Here is a 24,908-nt window from a genome sequence, read left to right as displayed (position 1 = left end):
TGGTGTGTTAGATTGCTACGGTTGTTATAACAAAGTACCATAAACTAGGTGGTTTGAAACAAGGTAAATTTATTATCTTGTGGTTCTGGAGGCTGAAAGTCCAAAATCCAAGTGTCAGTAGGACCATGCTCCCTCTGAAACCTTCAGGGAAGAATCATTCCTTGCCTTTTCTAGCTTCTGGTGTTTGCTATCAATCCTTGGCATTCCTTCGAACATAGCTGTGATTCTCCACTGCCTTTGTCGTCACAAGGTCATCTCCTCCTTGTGTGTCTCTTTTCTCTGATAAGGAGACTGGTCACATTGGATTAAGGACTCACCCCACTCCGGTAAGACCCCACTCTGGTAAGACCTGTCCTGTCTACTGAAGGACAAATGTATAGTGTGGACTTTAGTTAGTAACAATGCGTCAATATTAGATCATCAATTGTAACAAGTGCAAGATGTTAATAGAGGAGGCTGTGTGGGGAGCAGGTGGAGGGGGTAATATGGGAATTCACTGTACTTTCTGCCCAATTCTTCTGTAAACCTAAAATTGTCCCCAAAACAATCTATTAATTTAAAATAATTTATGTGAAAAGTAACATTTAAAAATATATTTATGCCCAGGCCAGTATGACTCAGTTGGAGCGTTGTCCCATAACAAGGGTTGCAGGTTCAATTCCTAATCAGGGCACATATCTAGGTTGTGTGTACAGTCCCCAGTCGGGGAGCATACAGGAGGCAACCAATGGATGTTTCTCTCTCTCACCCATGTTTCTTTCTCTCCCTTTCTTTCTTTCTCTCTCTCTTTCTATCCCCCACCTCCTTCCTCTTTCTCTAAAATCAATGAATATATCCTCAGACGAGGATAAAAAAAAAAGAACTTACCTTCCCACTTTTCTGATTCTAGTTCCAATTTCTTGGCTCTGCTCAAATTGACACCAGTTGATGATTAAAAAAGAAGTTATGCTCTTAAACCAATTTCTGTACTCATTGTTTTGCAGCATGATCTCAATTATATGCTAATCAGAGTTAACATTTACTGGTAGCATAACTATATGGGGCAATTTGTTTTCTTCTCCAGCTGACCTATGAATGAATGCTAGCTACCATTAAATACAAACACATCCTAAACAATACCATTATTAAATATTGAAAACACACTCATTTGGAATGGTAGATAAAATTTTTAGATAGCAACATTATCTGAATTTGTCAAAGTTCTTTTTAAATCAGTAAGAGAATTCAACCCTCAAAACTGAAATGTTAAGGCTGCTGGTTGGCAGCATGAAATTGAATGCAATGAGCCTGCTTTGGATCACTGCTCAGTTGCTAAGGTCAATAAGACCTTGCTTGTGCCATCTACAGTTTATGCATAAATCTAACAGCATAAACAGATACTCTAGCCAATTTACATTCCCAACAGCAACTCTGCATTTACAAATTGTTTCTGTCTTCTGAAAGGGGGGAAGGAACAATTTAATTGATTGCACATAGTGTCTCCCTTACAATTTTCTTAAAAATATCGGGACAGCTGTGTTTTGTTTCGGAGTTCCCTGTCCTGGGATCTGGGCACAATCACGTGCTGCTCTGATTATAGAGGCTACTAAGAAACTCTGTGAAATGCCAACAATGTTCTCCTTCTGCAGGATCCTTTTAAAAATCCATGCAGAAATCCCTCTGCTAGGGATTCTGAAAAACTCATCAGCTGTAATTTCCTCCCCTTATTCCAGAAGCTCTGTATGTTTCTTAAAAAGCAAAAGGGGAATTCTAATTAAGAGTGTATTTTTTACATGGATAAAATATGAAAGCTGAATTGACTGAGAGTTAATCATTTTACGTATAATTTTGATTCTCTATCAACTACTATTCATACTAAATGCCAACTAACAGGTTTCAAAGAAAAAATAAACTTTTGTGTAATACAGTTCTCTTTCACTGAAATAATAAAGAAATATAGTGCTATATCTAGAAGAGATGAAGGCATTCATTTAAATATTCTACCTCTGCTATCATACTTTTTAAAAGTATGCCTTTTCTAATGAACATGATATTTTACATTTTTAATCACTTTTTCTATACCAAAGAAATTAATCTGTCCAGTTGGCCAAATGGAAAATAAAAACAGAGTTTCTGGCAAAGCAAAACAAAAACAACAAAACAGGTGATTCCATATATCAAAAGCTTTGCCTGGTGTTTGACTGTGATGGGAACAGAGAGGAGCCATAAACAATGACCATAAACAAAAAACAACATGAGATGGTATTTCTGTTATACCACACTACCCAGGAAGGTTTCCCTGGAGGTGAGGGACACCAAGCTGAGTTCTCTTAGAGAAGACAGGGGCACAGTGGTCAAGAGCATGGATTCTGCAGCCAAACCACCTGGGTTTCAATTCCTACTCTACCTCTAACAGATGAGTGAATTTGAGCAAGTTATCTTGCTGCTCTGTGCCTCAGTTTCTTCACCTACAAAATAGGTATAAGGGTTCTTGTTAAGGTTAAATGGACTAATATAAAAAGACTTTGGAAGATTACCTGACAAATAAGTGCTTTCTGAGTCTTAGCCAGTGTAACTGTTTGAAGATGGTGTGGCTTCAGAGAAGCAGAACCAAAGGGTGGGGTCGCAATGGGATAATGGGCAAAGATAAACAAGGTAGGGATGTGATACTTACATCACAGCCTTTCTTAAATGTTGGTTTAATTATATGTAATTCATCTGAGGAAAGTAGCAGGTCACTACCACCTGGAGTCTCATTCTGTTGGTTGATGCTGGCCACTAACCTGTCTGGTCTGTTAGGGAAAGAATTTGCAGGTGGCAATAAACCAGGGCCTGTTTTTTCCCTCCCTTTTCCTGACATATTTTTGAGCCAGTAGTTGATTTTGAAAAGAGACCAGCAGCTACCATTTCTTGCTCTACGTTTGTAGAAGGTAAAATAAGTCAAGAGCAGGTTTGCAATCCATTTTCTTTCTTTACTGTGTATGAGTAATGAGGTGAACTGGGAGGGGATGAAGAACTTTGGAAAAAAAGAAGGAAAGTGACCCATTCAAATACCTTTGTAAAAAATGCTAATAACACAGTTCTGGCAAACGATTAATGGCATTACCAGTGGAATGGTCCTCGTCTATAAAATGTTTTTAGTAGGATATATCTGGTCTAGCTGGGATTACTTATAGTAAGTATACCTGGAATCTATAAATTTATGAGACATAAAATAGAAAATGTCACATAAGCTATGGAACTCTCTAATACAAAATGGAGATTCTCCTTCCGTGCAAGCTATGTCAACTGCACACATCACCTACACACCTCCTGTCTTAATCTTGGCCCAGAGAAGCAAGAGAGGAAACAGAGCACTGTGGTGGAAGTCCTAGACCGCTCCCTGGTTTGCCTGTCCTTTGCAGTTCCTTCTATCCTCAAAATTGTAAATGCTCTTCATAAAAATCAGGAAATATCACCTCATACCAGATAGAATGGCTATTAGCAAAAAAGACAAGATATAACAAGCAATGGTGAAGATATGGACAAAAGGGAACCCTGGTACACTGTCGGTAGAAATGTAAACTGGTATGGCCAATATGGAATATGTAGATTCCTCAAAAAATTAAAAATAGAACTACCATATAACCCAGCACTTGCAGTTCTTTTTTTTGTCAGAAAAAAATCTTGCAGAGATATCTGCACCCCCATGTCTGTTGCAGAATTTATTTACAAAAGCCAAGACATGGAAACAACCTGAGTCCATCAGGTGTTAATGGATAAAGAAGTTGTGGTATACACATACAATGGAATATTATTCAGGCAGAAAAAGAAGGAAATCCTGCCTTTTATGACAACATGAATGGGCCTGAAGGCATTATGCTAAGTAAAATAAGTCAGACAGAGGGGAGGGGGATGGATGGAGGTGGAAGAGGAGATAGAGGGGATAAATGATAATGAGAAAACAAACAAACAAACAGATAAATAAAGTCGGTGGCAGAGCCAAAAAAAAAAAAAAGACAAATACTGCATAATCTCACTTACATGTGAAATCTAAAAAAGTAAACTCAGAAACAAAGAGTAGAATGGTGGTTGCCAGGGGCTTGGGGGTGGGAGAAATGGAGAGAGCTTGGTTAGAGGGTACAAACTTCCAGTTATAAGGTGACTAAGTTCTGATATCTAACATATAGCATGGTGACTACAGTTAACAATATTTTATTATATATTTGGAATTTGCTAAGAGAATTGATCTTGAATATTCTCACCACACATACACACACACACAGTTAATTATGTGGCATGATGGTTGGGTTAACTAAACTTATTGTGGTAATCAGCTCTCAATATGAAGGCCAAGGTCTTCCTAACTTGTGACCAAAGAAATATCAATTATCAAGCACAGGTTTCCAGAAAGATTAAACTATGCAGGTACCCTGGAATGTCCCCTAAATTATAAATTCCCTGAAAGCAGTGTGTGTGCCATCTGTCTTTTTGAATCCCACTGGTTTGACCACAGGGAGAGCTTCTCTCTATTGCATTTGCCAATCAGTCATCAGGGACATGAGGTGACCACTGTGCTGCAGCAATGACATCCACATTTTCTCCTTACACACCTACCCATGTTTTTCTCTTAGTTCAGTAGAAAGACCATGCACTCTGGAGTCAGACAACCTGGGTTTGAATTCTATTACCCAACTATGAGCATGTTATTCACCCTTTGAATTTAATATGTATCGGTTAAAATGGAGATAGTTATAACAACATCCTAGGGTGATTTTGAGGAATCAATCACAGAAAATATGTTAATTTCCTGGTACATAGTAGGTAGGCAATTGTCTTAGTCTGTTCAGGCTGCTACAACAGAATACCATAAACTGAATGACTTATAAATGGCAGAAATTTATTTCTCACAGTTTTGGAGGCCGGGAGTCCAAGATCAAAGCACTAGCATATTCAGTATCTGGTAAGGTTCCGATTCCTGATTCATAGATATGTTCTCATGATGGAAGGGGTGAGAGAGCAATCTGGGGACTCTTTTATAAAAGTGCTTATCCCATTCATGAAGTCTCTGCCCTCATGACCTAATCACTCCCCAAAGGCCCCACCTTCTAACCATCACATTGGAGACTGGGTTTCTTTATTCTTTTTAAATTCTTGTTTATTCTACTATAGTTGTCCCACTTTTTCCCCCTTTGCCCTCCTCCATCTGGCCCCATCCCCCTGTCCCACAGTCCATCCCCACCCCATTGTCCATGTCCATAGGTCATGCATACATAATTAGGCTTCAACATATGAATTTGATGGGAGACACAAAACACAAACATTCAGTCTATGTATAGTGGCCATGCATGTTGGTTACCTCTTTGATCCTTTCTTGGACAACCACTGCTAGTGATGGCTCTGAAAATGTTCTCTTAATGTGTCCAACTCGACCTGCATCCCGTAGGTAAAATCCTCCTTCTGTCTTCTGCCTGCAAGGATGCTTTGCTGGTCCAGGTCTATGATCTTTAGACTCATAGTCTTCTCCAGACGGATAGGGATATATCTGCCATTAATTACACCTCTATTCATTTGGGTCCCAGTTCACTAGGAAGCTCTCAATTGGCGAGGATCTAGGTGGAGAGTGACTGAGTACTAAACAGAAAGCTTTAAATTGTAAGTGACTACATCTTGACAGCATACTTGTGAAAAGCTATGAATTCTCATCTAAAGGACAATAAAAGAAACACTCCTAGCCAGATACATGAAGAAATGAGAATTTCTCATTTCTTAGAAACTCTAAGAAATGAGAAATTCTTATTTTCATAAAAAGAATTCTAGCCATCACTTTACTTATTTAACTCAGGGAAACTTGCTAACCTCTTTAAGTTTCCATTTCCTATTTTATAAAACAGGAACAGTGAGTCCTACATCTCAACACTCTGAGGATTAAAGAGAATTATAGGAAGTAAATGGTCTAGGGTGTAACATATAACACACACTCAATTAACTCATGCCAAATCCAAACCTTCTCAAACATAACCATGCTTTAAAAGTTCTGTTTTTGACTGCAGTACATTGAACTCCATAGAGACAGTGCCAGGGCAAGTGCAAGCTGGATGGGCACTAGGCAACTCTGTGCTGGCTGAGGAAAAGTAATTAAACATGGGCAGAGGAGATCCTAAGAAGCTGAGAGACAAAATGTTATCAGATGCTTTCTTTGTGCAAACTTGCTGGGAGGAGCATAAGGAGCTTTGATAAACTTCTCAGAGTTTTCTAAGAAGTGGTCAGAGAGGTGGAAGACCATGTCTGCCAAAGAGAAAGGAAAATTTGAAGACATGGCAAAAGTGTACAAGGCCTGTTATGAAAGAGAAATGAAACCTTATATTCCTCCTAAAGGGGAAACAAAAAAAGAAGTTCAAGGATCCCAATGCACCCAAGTGACCTCCTTCAACTTTTTTCTTGTTTTGTTCTGAGTATCTCCCCAAAATCAAAGGAGAGCATCCCAGCCTATCCACTGGTGATGTTGCAAAGAAGCTGGGGGAGACGTGGAATAACACTACTGCAGACAACAAGCAGCCTTATGAAAAGAAGGCTGCTAAGCTGAAGGAGAAATACGAAAAGGATATTGCCACATACCAAGCTAAAGGAAAGCCTGATGCTGCAAAAAAGGGAGTCATCACGGCTGAAAAAAGCAAGAAAAAGAAGGAAGAGAAGGAATATGAAGAAGATGAATATGAAAAACAATAAGTTGATGATAATTAAGTTGGTTCTAGCGCAGTATTTTTCTTGTCTATAAAGCATTTAACCCCCCTGTACACAACTCACTCCTTTTAAAGAAAAAAATTGAAATGTAAGGCTGTGCAAGATTTGTTTTTAAACTTTGCAGTGTTGTTTTTTGTATAGTTAACACACTACCAAATGTATCTTTAGATTATCCTGTCTGTTAGTATTTTCAATAGCCACTAACCTTGCCTCGTACAGTACCGGGGCTGTAAATTGGCATGGAAGTTTAAATCAGGTTCTTGTTGATGCACAGCACAAATTAGTTATATATGGGGATGGTAGTTTTTTCATCTTCAGTTGTCTCTGATGCAGCTTATACAAAATAATTGTTGTTCTGTTAACTGAATACCACTCTGTCTAACTGCAAAAAAAAAAAAAAGTTGCAGCTGTTTTGTTGCCATTCTGAACACTTAGAAGTAAATACAATTTTTTATTAGTAAATAAATAAATAAAAGTTCTGCTTTTTCCCAGAGTTGTAAAAACAAAATTTATAATTAAAAAGTTGCCAGAAAAATAATGATTGGGAGGGAATATAGCATCGTGGTTAAAATCATAGTCTTTTGATTTAAAGCTTTAATTTGAATCTTGAATCCACTGTTAATGTATAACTTCAGACAACTTATCTTCTTTTTGCCCAGTTTATAAAATGAGGATAATCATAAAAGAGAATATTATGTAAAGCATTTAGGAGAATGTCAGGCATGTAATAATCTCCTAGTAAATGTCAGCTCTCATTATTTGAGAACATCTGGATTTTATTTTCACGTTGCTGGTCATCTGATAAATTATTAAATGTACTAATAAAGTTAGCAATGAAAAACATTTTATTTTCAGTCAATTCTACATTATTAATAAGTAAAAGTGCAGGGAGGAGAAATAATAGTTTTTATAGCATAAAATATTAATTAGAAGGAATATCAAAAAATGTCATTTTTTACTTCATTCTGTAATTCTGTGGTTCTAAAATTGTTTTGCTAAGCTCAAAATCTAATCATTGGAAAAACAGGTTAGTAAATCTCATGATTTTACTTTAAATGAAAAATAATAACTCTGAAATAGAATCAATGCTATTGAAAAATTACCTATCTGAATTTATTAAAAATAAATAAATCACACACACTTCCTAAAAATCCAAGAAACTAAAGTAGATGTGACAACGTGTTTAGTAGGTTTTATGGACCTGATTAGTTCATTGCCAGATATCAGCAATAGACCAGGATAAAACAATACATTTGAGAACAACCTAATTTTCACCTCCTTTACATAGGTAATTCCACAGAAGTTTATTTGTTTATTTTTGTTTAAACTACCTGAATAATAAGCTATGAATTCAAGTCATCTACACTTCCTATTAGGCAGCATAGGATGAAAATACAAAATAGGTAGTTTGTTACTGGCAAGAAAAGTACCACCGACTTACTGGAGTTTTTTAGGTCAGAAACATTGAGCTCAGCTACTCTGTTGCCTAAAAAGGCTCTTCTCTGACATAGGCAGAGGCAGAAAACCAAGGAGACAGGAGTACTAGTCTGAACTAGTTTATCTTATACTTTTATGGCTCAATTCTGATTCATTTTATGACTGGAGAGGTGACTACAGTGATTTATTGTAACTAATGAGAATCAAAAATCAGTAACCTTGATTCACAAGTCAGACTTCACATTTCAAAATACGCTCTCTAAATATAGCAAGCATTTCTCAATCAATTTTTACTTCAGTAAAAATGGACCTATATTCAAACTGTTGATCTCTAATGAACCACATAAGCATTCTTAAAAAAAAATCATTTGGCTAAGAGTCTAACTCTAAAGATGTTTAATTAAGTGTAATTATATTTTGAAAATTTAAAAAAATGTTTAGTTTCAAATATTCAAATATTTAAGCTATTTCACCAATACCTTATACAGAAAGTAGGTAAATCAGAAAACAATCAACTATTTAAATGATCTCATTAAAATAACTGTTTAAAGATTTAGCTTATTCACCAAGATACCAGACACTATTCTTTTCAACACTATGGTAGAGCTCTTTTATTTCTCTAGAGTACGGTCAGCAAACTTTTTCTGTAAAGGACTAGATAAACATTTTAGGCTTATAAGCCATGTGATTCTCAACTCCTTAAATTATGCTTTTGTAGTACAATAAAAGGCCATAGGCCACATGTAAACAAATGAACATGGCTGTGTTCCAATAAAACTTTATCTATAGACTCTCAAAATAGAATTTCATGTAATTTTCACATATCATAATATACTTCTTTTTATTTTTTCCAACCATTTAAATACATAAAAATCATTCTTAGATCATGAGCTATACAAAATGAGGTGGTGGATCAGGTTTGACCTGGTAGCTATAGCTTTCTCACCTCTGCTCTAGCCAAAGGTCAGGAAGGGCACCTCCATTACAGGCTTTCTGCCCCATAAAGAGAGAGTAAGAGCACCTGTGCTCACTGAGGACATGCTTTGGTCCCAGGTGCCACCAAAACCATGACTCATTCTAGCAGGATCCTGAAGGTTCATTTTTCGGTCTTCTCTCCCACTTTTTTTCCTCCAAAGAAAACTTTAAACACACTTTAAGAAATGGTATTAAAACTCAGAGAATTAAAACTTATCCAATGATCAAAATAATGCATTCAAAAGGAAGAAGTGAGTAGTTCCATCAACAATTGTATCTTTTTCTCGGTCAGTCATGAAACACAGGGGTCCCCAACCCCCGGTCTGTGGCCTGTTAGGAAAGGGGCTACACAGCAGGAAGTGAGCAGCAGGCAAAGGAGCGAAGCTTCATCTGTATTTATAGCTGCTCCCTTCACTCTCATTACCACCTGAGCTCCACCTCCTGTCAGATCACCTTTGGCATTAGATTCTCATAGGACCATGAACCCTACTGCGAACTGCACATGGGAAGGATCTAGGTTTTGCTCTCCTTATGAGAATCTAATGCCTGATGATCTGAGGTGGAGCTGACGTGGTGATGCTAGCGCAGGGGAGCAGCTGCAAATAGATTGTCATTAGCAGAGAGGTTTGACTGCCCGAGACCATAATAAATCAGTTGCTTGTAGACTCATATCAAAACCCTATCATTGAGTAGCAAGTGACAATTAAGCTGCATCTGGTGGCAGGCTATAAAGCCATCCCCTCTACTCTAGTCTGTGGAAAAACTGTCTTCCATGAAACTGGTCCCTGGTGCCAAAAATGTTGGGGACTGCTGATGTAACAGAATTTTACAAAGTGCCTACTCTGCACAGTGCCTTAAGAGTGCTGGGGATGCAGGGATAAAAAGACATGGTCCTTGCCCTGAAGGATCCCACGGTCTATCCCGGGAGACAGAGAAGTAAATTTGGGATACCATCACACTGCCGTGCTAGGATGGGTACAGGCATCCTCATCCTGTCTCAAGAGTACCCAGGTCAAACTCTCAACCCTCACTTGTGTGGCAAAGGTTTCTCCAGGATGAGATATTCAAGTCTCCAAAAAAGAGCCCTGGTTGGTGTAGCTCAGTGGATTGAGCACAGACTGTGAACCAAAGTGTTGCAAGTTTGATTCCCAGTCAGGGAACATGCCTGGGTTGCAGGCCAGGTCCCCAGTGGGGGCCACATGAGAGGCAACCACACATTGATGTTTCTCTCCCTCTCTTTCTCCCCGCCTTTCCCTCTCTCTAAAAATAAATAAATAAAACCTTTAAGTCTCCAAGAAAGAGTAAAATTTGCCAGATAAGGTGAACTGAAAAGCATAAGTGAAATCTATTTGCAAAAGCCCTTGGCTAAGTAAGCCAGACACAATTTCCTAATTAAAACTTTTATATATAAATTTACTTTAATTAGGTTGTGGCGTCTTCCCACCTCCCTGGAATTTGGATCTGTTAGTGGATTAACTGAGGACACTATTAAGTAATAACAAAGATGACCTTTTATGTTTTATTTGCTTAGAAAGCTCAACAGGATTAAATATTCAACTAACCAAAGTATTCACTGTTGGAAGCCTTTTTTGTAATCTTTTTGAGTTTATACTGTTATCTCTGATTATACACACATGGCATCATGCTAAATAATTCCTCTTTCTTCTTGGTGTTTTACACCTTTTAAATATTTGTAGACCATTATTATCACTCCCCTGAGTAACTTCAAAACAGAGGTAGGCATTCTTTACTACTTTTATTTTTTCTGGTTAATTAATTCCATTGTTCTCTTCATAATTTGTATTATTTGTTTTCTCTTCACTGGATTATTTCTTTAATTTTCTGACTCTTTCTCTTAATGAAAGATCCACAGTGAGCCACTCAAATAAGAATAGGAAAAAACAGAATGTGTAAGTTTATTTATGGCTGTTTTTAGTATAAATCTAGTTTGTTTTGTCTTGTAATTTCTAAATATTCTCTTTCCCAAATTTAATTTCTGAAAAGTCTCTTATAGTAGATATCTTCTTCTTCCTTAAATAAAATGTATTTAAGTTTGAAATTTCTGCTATTGTTCTTCAAACTCTAACTCATCCAAAAGGATATACTCATTTGTTTTTCTTCTCCATTCGTTTCTGCCCTTTTCTATTTGATAAATACAAATTATTTTCTGGTCTTCTGAACACTGCTGAAATTGATTTGGCTGTTTTTATTTAATGAAGTGTTAGTTTAAAGATTATGCCAAATACATTTTAAAAAATTCCATCCTACAGCTTTTGAAAAATGCACAAAAATACTTTCTCTCAGATTTTCTTTTCCTCCAACAATCTCAAGGGTCCTCATAACTAATTTGGGATAAATGCTAGAAATGGACCTAAAATAGTCATGTTCTATTGTGGTTAGAGTTTTCAGCCAAAGATCTTGATTTTTTTCTACACCTAATACATCAGAGCACTAGATAGGGAGTGAGAGCTCTTGCCACTAACAGGGAAGAGGTGAAGTGACCCAGAAGGGCCAGCCCAAACTAGAATTGGCCCTAGGCCTCCTCTCCAACAACTAAGGAAATTATATGCATGTTACTGCTATAGGACTCCAGTATAGTTGTAAATATAAAATTAATAGCTCTAAATTACTTACAACAATGTAATGAGGCACAGTGAGAGTTCAGTAAACCTTTATAGATGGTGGCTGTCCTCACCACTGGAGAGAAATTATAAAAATAATTCTAAATGATTATAGTGCAAAAATCAACAGTTCTTAGGAAAGTTTTAGAGAAGAAGGAGATTGAATATTTTGAAAAAATTTTGAGGGCCCAGCTGGGAAGATGGCGGCAAGATAGGGGGGAGCAGAGTCAACTTCCCTCCGCACCTGGGTGAAACACATACCCATTCTACTGAGGAACGAAGTGAACAGCCAAAAGCAGCCCAGTGTGTATGAAGATAGGAGACCAAAAAGTACAGAGGACACTGAGAAAACAGAAGGTAAGGGGATTGCTTCAGGACAAAAAGGTCCCTGGGACCAGCGTGGCTGCAGACCCAGGCCCGCCCCTGCTGGGCCTGACGCAGGACTTCTGGGAGAGAGCCAGGTTAACGGCCCCCTCCCCTACCAAACAAGGCCGGAGCAATACTGTGAGAGACCTGGTTGCCTGAAGGCAGGGAGGGGAATAAGGACAAAGTGGTAGGTGCTGACTGGGGAGAATTGAAAGTTGAGCAGTGCGGGACCCTGACCCGGACAGTCCCGGCTTAGCTGGAGAGGTGGGCTGTGTAAGAGGACGGCTCTTCCCAGTACGGAGGGAGCCACAGGATTGAGCAGGAGGATTTTCCCAAAAAGAAAAAGACCCTTGGGGGAACTTTGGGGAATTCCCCTACAGCAACAGCTCCAGTCTCCTTTCCACCCCGCCACCCCTCTGGGGACTGTGCACATTGACAGGGGAGAGTCCGCACCTCATCTTGGAGGGAGCTGAGACTACAGGCGCCAACTGGGGGAGGGTGCCCAGCAACCAGGGAGTGTGCCCAGCAACCAGGGAGTGTGCCCAGTGACAGGGAGTCTGTGCGCACCCACACGGGAGTGTCCACACCTCATCTTGAAGGAAGCTGAGACTACAGGCACCAACCTGGGGAGTGTGCCCAGCGACTGGGGAGTGTGCCCACCCACCAGAGGCTGTGCGCACCCACCAGGTAGTGTCCACACCTAATCTTGGAGGGAGCTGAGACTATAGGCACCAATCGGGGGAGGGTGCTCTGTGACCAGGAGTATGCCCAGCGACCAGGGAGTGTGCCCAGAGACCAGAAGTGTGCCCAGCTACCAGGGAGTGTGAGAACCCACTGGGGGGTGACCGCACCTCATCTCTGCTCATCTCGGAGGGAACTGAGACCACAGGCACCGGGAGAGTGTGAATCAAGGAAGGCTCTGCATGCACACCCACAGCCTGGAGGAGGCCTACCATAAAACAAGAGTGGATAGAAGCTGGGAACACCAGGATTCCTCCTGGAAAGGAAACCCACCAACAAAGGAAACACCAACAGATAACAACAGAAGAAGGTGAAGGAGGGAGTGGAAGTCACACTAAGTCAACCCAGGACCTGTCTGAAAATACAAATAAATAGTGAAGAAATTACTAAGAACAAACAACTGAACAAAAACAGGAGAAAAGCCTCAAAACCTCGTACACAGAAGAACCAGCTCCAACACAACCGGCCCACAACTGCACAACAGAAAACAAGAGGTGGGGGACAGACTGACCCTCAGATAACCAGCTGGTGGGAAAGACCCACCAAAGAAAGACCCAACAAGAACCAAAATCCAAAGACATACACAGAGCCAACATAAACCACAGCCCAAGATCAGTAAGATCGGGAGATCAAGGAAACTGTACCACCAAATTTCACAGGTATTCTATCACAGAAGTTTACACCAAAAACCCAGGGGGTCAGAACAGAGCAACTTAAGAAGAGGAGGATAACAGGAAGAGTCTCACAAACAATGTGAAGACAAAGAAACAATCCCCAAATGAAGGGAAAGGGGAGAAGTTTCAGAAACAATGCTAAATGAAAAAGAGGCAAGTCAACTATCAGATAATGAGTTCAAGGAATTGGTTATAAAGAAGCTTCATGAGCTCACACAGAATTACCAAAAACTACAGGGAAACTAAAATGAACTCACTGCAAACTATATCAACATGAAAAAGGAAATAGAAACTATCAACAAGGGCCAAAAGGAAATGAAGAATACAACTTCTGAACTGAAGAACACAGTAGAAGGAATAAAAAGCAGGCATGATGAAGCAGAGGACTGGATCACGAACTGGAGGACAAGGTAGAAAAAACTACCCAGAAAGAGCAAGAAAAGGAAAAGAGGCTCAGAAAGAATGAAGGGGGGTTAAGGGAAATGTGGGACAACATGAAACACAATAATATCCATATACTAGGGATACCAGAAGGAGAAAAGGAAGAGCAAGGGATAGAAAACTTGTTTGAAAAAGCAATGATGGAAAATTTCCCTAATCTGAGGAGAGAAACAGTCACACAAATCCAGGAATCACAGAGAGTACCTATCAAGAGGAACACAAAGAGGCCCACTTCAAGACACATCATTATTAAAATGGCAAAATTCCAAGACAAAGAAAGAATCTTAAAGGCACCAAGGGAAAAAGAGGAAGTAACATACAAGGGAGCCCCCATAAGGTTAGCAACTGACTTCTCAATGGAAACGCTCCAAGCCAGAAGAGAATGGCAAAAAATATTCCAAGTAATGAGAACCAGAGGCCTGCAACCGAGACTACTTTACCCAGTATGGCTCTCAATCAAGATAGAAGGCCGAATAAAGAGTTTCCCAGACAAAAGAAGTGTAAAAGAATACACGTCCACCAAACCAGCTCTGCAAGAGATGCTAAAGGGACTGCTTTAAGAAAAGGAAGGAAAAGAGAGAGAGAGAGAAGAACACAGGTACAAAGAATCGGCAGTGAAAAAGTCCCTATCAATAATAACCTTAAATGTAAATGGATTAAATGCTGCAATCAAAACACATAGAATAGCTGAATGGATAAGAAAGCATGACCCACACATATGCTGACTACAAGAGACACACCTCAGGACAGAAGACCTACACACACTGAAAGTGAAGGGCTGGAAACAAATTTTACAAGAAAATGGACAGGAAAAAAAAAAGTAATAAGCAAATAAGCAATAAGTAAAAAGGGTAGCAATACTTTTATCAGATAAAATAGACTTCAAAGAAAGGGCTATAAGGAGAGACGCAGAAGGTCACTTCATAATACTCAGAGGAAGAATCCACCAAGAAGACATAAACATTGTAAATATATATGCTCCCAACATAGGAGCACCCAAATACATAAAGAAAATCTTGGAGGATTTCAAGAAAGATATTGACAGCAACACAATTATAGTAGGGGATTTTAATACCCCACCGTCAAAGATGGACAGAACTTCCAAACAAAATATCAACAAAGATATTGTGGCATTCAACAATGCCTTAGATGAAATGGACTTAACTGATATATATAGAGCCTTCATCCCAAAGAAGGAAAATACACATTTTTTTCAAATGTACATGGAACATTTTCAAAGATAGGCCACATGACAGGACACAACACAAGCCTCAACAAATTCAAGAAATTGAAATCACATCAAGCATTTTCTCAAACTACAAGGGACTGAGACAAGAAACAAATCTCAAGGAAAAAACCACAAAATACTCAAAAACATGGGAGACTGAATAGCATGCTATTAAACAATGAATGGGTCAAGAATGAGATTAGGGAAGAAATCAAAAAGTTTCTGGAAACAAACAAAAATGAACTCACAACAACCCAAAACCTATGGGACACAGCAAAGGCAGTCCTGAGAAGGAAGTTGATAGTGATACAGGCTTACCTAAAAAGAATAGAAACATCTCAAATAAACAACCTAACCCTACACCTACAAGAACTCGAGGAACAACAACAAAGACAACCCAGAGCAAGTACAAGGAAGGAAATAACCAAGATCAGAGCAGAATTAAATGACATAGAGACTAAAAGCACCATTGTAAGGATCAACGAATCCAGGAGCTGGTTCTTTGAAAAGATAAACAAAATCGACAAGCCCTTAAGTAGGCTCATCAAGAAAAAAAGAGAGAGGACCCAAATCAACACAATCAGAAATGAAAGAGAAAAGACTACAACTAATATCACCAAAATACAAAGGACTGTAAGAAATTACTACGAAGAACTGTATGCCAAAAAATTGAAAACATAGATGAAATGGACAAATTTCTAGAAAAATATAACCTTCCGAAACTCAGTGAAGAGGCAGAAAGCCTGAACAGACTAGTAACACATGATGAAATTGAAACAGTAATCAATAGGCATCTGACACACAAAACCCCTGGGCCAGACGGTTTCGCAGGAGAATTCTACAGAGCATTTAAGGGAGAGCTAACCCCATCCCCAACAGACTATTTCAAAAAATTCAAGAAGATGGAAGACTCCCAAACTCTTTTTATGAAGCCAGCATCATCCTAATCCCAAAACCAGATAAAGACATAACAAAGAAAGAAAACTTCAGGCCAATATCACTGATGAACATAGACACTAAAATTCTCAACAAAATATTGGCAAACCGCATCCAGCAATACATTAAAATGATCATACACCATGATCAAGTGGGGTTCATCCCAGGGATGCAAGGATGGTGCAATATTGCAAATCAATAAACATAATACATCACATAAATAAAAGCAAAGACAAAAACCACTTGTTCATATCAATAGATGCAGAAAAAGCATTTGATAAGGTACAGCACCCATTTATGATAAAAATCCTCAACAAAGTAGGAATAGAGGGAGCATTCCTCAACATAATAAAGGCCATATATGAGAGACCTACAGCCAACATCATACTGAATGGACAAAAACTTAGAGCTTTCCCACAAAGATCAGGAACAAGACAAGGATGCCCTCTCTCACCACTCCTATTCAACATAGTATTGGAAGTCCTAGCCACAGCAATCAGACAAGAAAAAGCAATAAAAGGTATCCAGAAAGGAGGAAATGAAACTGTCACTGTTTGCAGATGACATGATAGTGTACAAGGAAAATACTATAGACTCCACCAAAAAACTACTTGACCTAATAAATGAATTTGCCAAAACAGCTGGATAAAAAGTCAATACTCAGAAATCAAAGGCATTCCTGTACACCAACAATGAAACTGCAGAAACAGAAATCAGGAAAAAAAATCCTATTTGATATAGCAACAAGAAAAATAAAGTACCTAGGAATAAACCTCACCAAGGAGGTAAAAGACCTGTACTCAGAAAACTACACAACACTGAAGAAAGAAATTAAGGAAGACACAAACAAATGGAAGCCTGTACCATGCTCATGGATTGGAAGAATTAACATCATCCAAATGGCCATACTACCCAAAGCAATTTATAGATTCAATGCAATCCCTATTAGAGTACCCATGACATATTTCACAGATATAGAACAAACATTTCAGAAATTCATATGGAACCATAAATGACCCCGAATAGCTCCAGCAATTTTGAGAAAGAAGAGCAAAGTTGGAGGGATCATAATACCAGATACCAAACTGTGTTACAAGGCCACTGTAATCAAAACAGCCTGGTACTGGCATAAAAACAGGCACATAGACCAATGGAACAGAACAGAGAGCCCAGAAATAAACTCAAGTCTTTACGGTCAATTAATTTTTGATAAAGGGGGCAGCAGTATAAAATGGAATAAAAATAGCCTCTTCAACAAATGGTGTTGGTAGATCTGGACAGCCACATGCAAAAAAATGAAACTTGATCACCAACTTACACCATACACAAAAATAAATTCAAGGTGGTAAAAAGACTTAAATATAAGTTGTAACACCATGAAAGTCCTTGAGGAAAACATTGGCAGGAAAATCTCAGATATTCCACACAGCAACGTCCTCACAGACACGTCCCCTAAAGCAAGGGACATAAAGGAAAGAATAAACAAATGGGACCTCATCAAAATAAAAAGCTTCTGCAGGGCTAAAGAAAACAGCATTAAAATACAAAGAGAACCAACAGTATGGGAAAACATATTTGCTAATGATACCTCAGACAAGGGCCTGATCTCCAAAATATATAAAGAACTCACACGACTCCACTCCAGGAAGACAAACAACCCAGTTAAAAAATGGGCAAAGGACTTGAACAGACACTTCTCCAAGGAAGACATACAGAGGGCCCAAAAACATATGAAAAGATGCTCAGCATCACTAGCCATCAGACAGATGCAAATTAAAACCACAATGAGGTTCCAGCTCACACCAGTCAGAGTGGCCAACATAAACAAATCAACAAACAAATGTTGGAGAGGATGTGGAGAAAGGGGAACCCTAGTGCACTGTTGGTGGGAATGCAGACTGGTGAGGCCACTGTGGAAAACAATATGGAATTTCCTCAGAAAACTAAAAATGGAACTGCCCTTTGACCCGGCAATTCCTCTACTGAGATTATACTGTAAGAATCCTGAAACACCAATCCAAAAGAACCTATGCACACCAATGTTCATAGCAGCACAATTTACAATAGCCAAGTACTAGAAACAACCTAAGTGCCCATCAGCAAATGAGTGGATCAAAAATATTATGGTACATTTACACAATGGAATTCTACACAGCAGAAAAAGAAGGAGCTGATATCCTTTGCAACAGCATGGATGGAACTGGAGAGCATTATGCTAAGTGAAATAAGCCAGGCGGTGAGGGACAAATACCATATGATCTTACCTTTAACTGGAACATAATCAACAAAAGAAAAAAAGCAAACAAAATATAACCAGAGACATTGAAATTAAGAACATTGTAACAATAGCCACAGGGGAGTGGAGAGGGGATAGTGGGGAGAGGGGTCTATAGGAGCTACTATAAAGGACACAAGGAGAAAATCAAGGGGGAGGGTAAAGGTGGGGGAGGGAGGTGGGACTGGCTGGGGTGGGGTGGAGGGAAGGGGAAAAAATGCAGACAATTGTAACTGAATAAAAATAAATTAATTAATTCAAAAAATCAAGGGGGAGGGTAGAGCTGGGGGAGGGAGATGGGATTGGCTGTGGTGGGGTGGAGGGATGGGGAGAAAATGCAGACAACTGTAATTGAATAACAAAAAAATTTAAAAAAAAAGAAAGCAAAAAAAAATGGCTCAACTGAAAGAACAGATCAAAGGTCCAGAAAAATACAATTAAGCAATGAAGAGAGGGTCAACCTATCAGATGCACAGTTCAAAACACTGTTAATCAGGATCCTCACAGATTTGGTTCAGTCACAAAAGAGAGGAAAGAGTGAAGGCTATGAAAAGTGAAGTAAATGAAAATGTACAGAGAACCAATATTGACGGGAAGGAAACCTAGACTCAAATCAACAGTTTGGATTAGAAGGAAGAAATAAACATTCAACCAGAAAAAAATGAAGAAACAAGAATTCAAAAATATGAGGAGAGGCTTAGGAACCTCCAGGACAACTTTAAACATTCCAACATCCAAATCATAGAGGTGCCAGAGGAGTAGAGGAAGAGCAAGAAATTGAAAACTTATTAGAAAAAATAATGGAGAACTTCCCCAATTTTGCAAAGGAAACAGACTTTGGGAGGTGCAGGGCAGAGGGGAATAAAGGGGGGGAAATGGGACAACTGTAATAGCATAATCAATAAATTTAGCCCTGGCAAAAAATAAAAATAAAATAATAAAATAAATAAAAGAAGAAAATTGGAAATGTCCATGGTTTTTACAGAAATTATGGAGACTAGGCCAACTTAGAGAGTAATAAAAAGTATTTGAGTTTGTTAGTGTAGCTAAGTAAAAAGAATATTGTTTTGGGGGGTCAAATTTCGAGATTTCTTCATTTACCACTTATGAAATCTAATAAAAATCAGATGACAGGTAATAGAAAACTAGAATACTAGGCAAGCATTACTCATAAACTAAAGAACCTCAGTATGGTCTATGTAGAATATTTTATTTTCTTTAACAAAATGGCAACCAGATAGATTATCATTATGAATAACCTGAAAAATATGACCCTGGGTAGCTGAAAGAATTGACCTACCAGAGAGAGTTAATTATATTCTACCATTAATCAAAATCTGCCAGATTCAACTTTCAATGCAATATAATTTATGTCAAACTGTTGTTAACAATAATTTATTGGCAGATTCAGGTATTTCTTGTGTCCATGATCACAGCTGACAATCCATGTCATCTTCGAACTTCAGTGAGTAACTCAATCCTGGATGACTGGTCAAAGATATTAATCCACAAAAATACATGGCAGGTCTAGTTACAATTCTCTCATAGAGTCTTTATAAAGCCTTCACTACCCTTGGGAATCTTGGGTAGCTACTCCAAGGTAAGATAATTGCCTTAAGAACAGAAGAACATAATGTAATTCTCAGACAATTTACTGTGATCTCACTTAGTTATAAAGCAGATGTGATCATCAGAGCAATAATAAGTGATAAATAAAAATCTTAAATTGCCCAGCAAATTTAAAATTGCACAAAATACCAACACTGTCTATTTTCGAACAGTTTAGTGCCTAGATGTTTACTCCAGCACCCTTGAGCACCAGAGCTTTGCCCACCTGAGAACCCCAATGTCCTCACTTTCTGGGATATTAGGACCTGCTCACAGAAACTCTCTACCCTCAGAAAACTCCCCAAGTGACATCTCCCCCCAGTTCTTTGCTACCTTTGAGCAGCACACAGAAGCTCCCGGAAACCAGGGTTTTCTTTCCAGCTGATACCCCCAGGCATTAGAAAGGGAACTTGACTATTTTTAAGCACATACTATATGTCAGACCCTGTGGATATCAAACACTGGGGATATCAAACAAATGAAACTTAACCCAGGCTCTGAAGATGCAAAGGCCAGCAAGGGAGAAAACCAGGCAAACGAATAGGTGTAACAGGAGCTGTGATACAAGAATATGTAGCTTCTATGAAGAGCAGATTCTCTATTCTTGGTGTTACAGCTACGAGTATTTCTTAAGATGAGAATGCTATGTGGTATAAAATTATAGTGTATAATTTTTACTTTAAGAAAATTATATAATTTTTTGGAAAGTTCACTTGGTACTAATTACTTTAAATTAAATGTGTCCCAAGGTCTATTGGAATGTTCTTTATGCTCTAATATATATTTTCACATTTGATTTTAGTTAAAGTCTTCTCTGATTTCCAGGTTTAATTGGGACTCCTTGGGTATATTAATCTGTTGCTTTTAACCCAGCCAAGCAAAACAAGACAATGAAAAACAGAAGAAAATCTCTGCACATTTTTCAACTCCCCCCCCCTTAACTCTTCATTATTGTGCTTTTGTACAATATTTCATAGTATAAACACAGGGATCTAATGAAGAGTATGTGTTGGAGTGAAGAGGATGCCTCTGATTTCCCTAAATTGAGCTTTGATAAACCTTTAATATTATAGCACTGTTATTCCTTCCTTTAAGGAACTGGGACTTACAGCATCATAACTCTCTCCTTGCCGGCTGTGCCCTCTGCTTTCACTCAGTTGGTCAGCCTCTTATACCAGCTTTCTTTGGCATCTCACCTAACCACTACTCTGGAGACTTTCATTTCTATCTATTATTTCTCTTGTGGCAATGTTATTTTGTGTCATTTTGTTCCATCTTCATTCCCATGCATTTGATCTAATTCATGTCCCCCTGTAGCAGTGGGTCTTTGGAAGTCATTCTGTACAATGTGACCCTAACTTAAGGTGAGCAATTGAAAAAAAAACTGGGCCAATCCTTTTTCCTGGAGTCTCGAATAGGTCCAGGTGAGAACTGGTCCCTCTTAGTGTGGATAAGCCTACAGGTTTATGGAGTGGTTGCGTTTTCTACCATGTGGACCCAAGGGCAGGGAAGGTGCTCCACAGAGAGAAGAATGAAGAACAGGAGCATAGGTGGTTTTTCAATACATTCTTCTTTCAGGTCCACCTGCCTTCTGTTCATGAGGCCAGTAGGACAACCCTGAAGTTTTCTTTTGGTGTTTAGGTTCACTTGCTATTTCTATCACTTTTAGTCAGTAAGAACCTTTATTAATAAATACAAATGTATTAAAAAGCTGTCTCCTTTTCTAAGGTGTTATAAAATCTAAAGCAATCTGAACACTGTAAACATTAGGAAACAAAGAATGTCATTATGAGTTAATGCAGTATATGAAACCACCTCCTGCCCTAGGAAAGTTCTCATAAAGTATGTTTGGGACAGAGCAGAAATTGAGACAGAAAAACTGCAGAAGACAATATCTCACTGGTAGGCAATTTATTTCTTCCACTGGTTGCACAATTACTCCCACTTCCTGTGACTACTGCTTTTCCTTGTAATAACTAAGTAGATAAAACCACAGAGAGTGTCTCTAGGGTAAGAATGGAAGAGAAAGTCTGAGAGTAGATGGCAAAGAAACTAGCTGACAGTTTCAGGAAAAAAAATCGCCTGTAATGATACAAGTGACAGTAAATGGCAGGCTGCCTGGAGCCACAGGTAAGTCACTGCATGTCCTCAACAGAATGTGGAAAGCATGTGAGCAGACAGAAGAATCCAGCTATCACAATGACAGCTAAACTGCTCTGAAATGACCAACCACAGGTTAACTTCTTTAACTATGGACACACGATTTAGAAAAAAATAGATTTAATTATAAAAGCTCCATTTGTTAATCATATTAAAATTAGCCTTGTTATTTAGTAAGCTATCCAGTACTTAATAAAGTAACTAAGCTTCTTGTACATCAAATCTTTAGAATCTCTTCCTCCTCAGTGTCTTCTAGGCAGTGAGGTATACAGGGGATTTTGGGTAACTGTGATATTAAAATTAGCTCCCTAAGCAAGAACTCCCAGCGTGTAGCAGTGTTGAATCCTCAGAAAATGATGGCTAGTAATTATAACTAATTAATCTCAACTGCCTTATTAATGCTAACTAGTATGTTTAAAAAGGAAATATAAAATCAATAATATGAGTGTATATATTTAGATTTTCATCCATAATTTTGTTACAAAATTAATTCTCCTTCTAAAAATATAGGATAATAAACTAAAACTAGCCTAAAACAAACATAACATGCTGGCAGAGGATTCCTTTTCTTTTGTTTTTAGAAATTACTATTTACTTATTTCTGATAATTAAGAAAAAATAAAGAGTTTTCAAAGGATCAGAAAACTTAGAAGGGTATAAAAAAATTAAAATGACCTAAATTGTATCACCAGACACACTAATTGATAATATTTTTGAAGTTATCTTTCCACACTTTTTTTTGCAAGTCTACTAATTTGAGGACCAGAAGCATCAACATTACATGAGAGCTCTTGAGAAATGTATCTCAGGCCCCATCCCAGACCTACTGAATCAGACTTGCGTTTTAATAAGGTTGTCCAGGTGATTTGGTATAAAGTTGAGAACTACTAAATTAGATAGACTTTTAGTTTGCATTGCCAAATCATTGAGTCAGAATTTTTTTATAATAGCTTTATTGAGATAAAATTCACATACCACACAATTTATCCCTTTAAAGCATATAAATAAGTTTTTAATATTTCAGAGTTATATAGCCATTGCTACTATCTGATTAATTTAGAACATTATTATCTTCTTCCCCCAAAACCCATACCCACTAGCAGTCACCTCATTCCTCCTACCCCAAGCCCCCCTGGATTTGACTGTTTTGGAAATATCATATAAATAAAATCTTATGATATGTGGTATTTTGTGGCTAGCTTCTTTCACTCAGCGTATGTTTTCAATATTCATTATGTTGTAGCATTTATTGTCATTGCTGAATAATACTCCACTGTACAAACATATGACATTTTGTTTTATCTATCATCAGTTGATGAACATTGTTTGGTATTTTCCCACACTTTTTGGCTACTGTAAACATGTACAAGTTTATGTGTGGACATATATTTTCATTTCTCCTTTGTACATACCTAGGAAAGGAAATGATAGGTTATATAGTAAAACTATGTTTAATTGTTTGAGGAGATCCTGATAGACTATTTTCCATCTTAGATCCTTGCCAGCAGTGTATAAGCGTTTTGATTTCTCTACATTGTCAACAATACTTGTTATTATCTGACTTTTTTATTCTAGCCATCCCAGTAGGTGTGAAGTGGTATCTAATTGAGGTTTTGATTTGTATTTCACTGATGACTAATGATGCTGAATATCATTTCTTGTGTTCATTTATTATTTGTATATCTTTCTTGGAGAAATTTCCAGATCCTTTTCCCATTTTTGAATTGGGTTGTCTTTTTATTGGTGATTTATGAGTTTTTTATATACCCTGGATACTAGATGTATGATATTTTAACAGACATATGATATTTTCTCTCATTCTGTGAGCTGTATTTTCACTGTATATATATTTTCTTCTAAGAGTTTTATAGTTTAGTTCTAACATTTAGGTCTTTGATCTACAGTGAGTTAATCTTTGTATATGGTGTGACGTAGGAGGCCAGATTTCCTTGTACTGCAGGAGGCTCAGTTAGCTTAAAGGTCAGCTACTGATTGAACAAAGATTTTCTTAATTTCCTTGAACCTACAGTTACCCTGCCTTTGCTGAGGGGCTCTATGTGTGTTGTGGGCCACACTGGCAATGCTCTGAAAGTTTGTAAGTCTGCCTTAGTGCCTTTCACTTCCTGTTTGTACAGAGCCTCTACATCAACCGTCATTAAGTAATTTGGACATTCACTGGTCTTTACTGACATGATAACAGCCTTGCATATGTGTGTGGCCTTCTACAGTCCCAAGACTATGTATGGCAGAGGTCTCCCATGGACATCTTTTTCCTCACAGCTATCTTTTAAGTTTTCATGCAGGGTCTTCTTTGCCCCAATTGGCATTGCAGCCTTAGGCATGTGTGGTATTAAATAATTGCCAATAATTATTTTTTACACATTCCTCAGGGATAGTTTTCTGCAGAGTGAGCCCTGAATCAGATCAAATAATAACAATGCCATGTGAACAGAACTTTTCCATGAAACTCTAAGACAGGTCAAAGAACGGCAATGCTCTGGAGATGGGACTTTCTGAAGCTTTCCTAACCTGTCATGCCCACTCCAGTGGCTGCTAGGCTGCCGGATTGCACAACTACCATGGCTGTCAGGTTGCCACTGTTCAAGGCTACTACAGAACTGGGGTGGGGTGGGTATAAGACAAATAAAAATGCCATAAAGTTCATTGCTCTTATTTAGATTCAGCTGTTTTTCTTGAATAACTACTTCTCAGATTTTTGCAAGCCTTTGGTTGATTTTCAGAGC

General features: G+C 38.2%; 1 protein-coding gene and 1 pseudogene across 2 annotated transcripts in view; one reads left to right on the top strand and one right to left on the bottom strand.

Moving 5' to 3' along the window:
• Positions 1-24,908, bottom strand: part of LHFPL3 (LHFPL tetraspan subfamily member 3) — a 666,875-nt gene that overhangs the window by 581,458 nt on the left and 60,509 nt on the right. The gene's annotated exons all lie outside the window — the stretch shown is intronic.
• Positions 6,103-6,687, top strand: LOC112301863 (high mobility group protein B1 pseudogene; annotated as a pseudogene).

The sequence above is a fragment of the Desmodus rotundus genome, chromosome 6 (genome assembly GCF_022682495.2).
Source record: "Desmodus rotundus isolate HL8 chromosome 6, HLdesRot8A.1, whole genome shotgun sequence".
Classification (NCBI taxonomy): Eukaryota; Metazoa; Chordata; class Mammalia; order Chiroptera; family Phyllostomidae; genus Desmodus; species Desmodus rotundus.
This window is presented reverse-complemented; position numbering and strand designations above follow the sequence as displayed.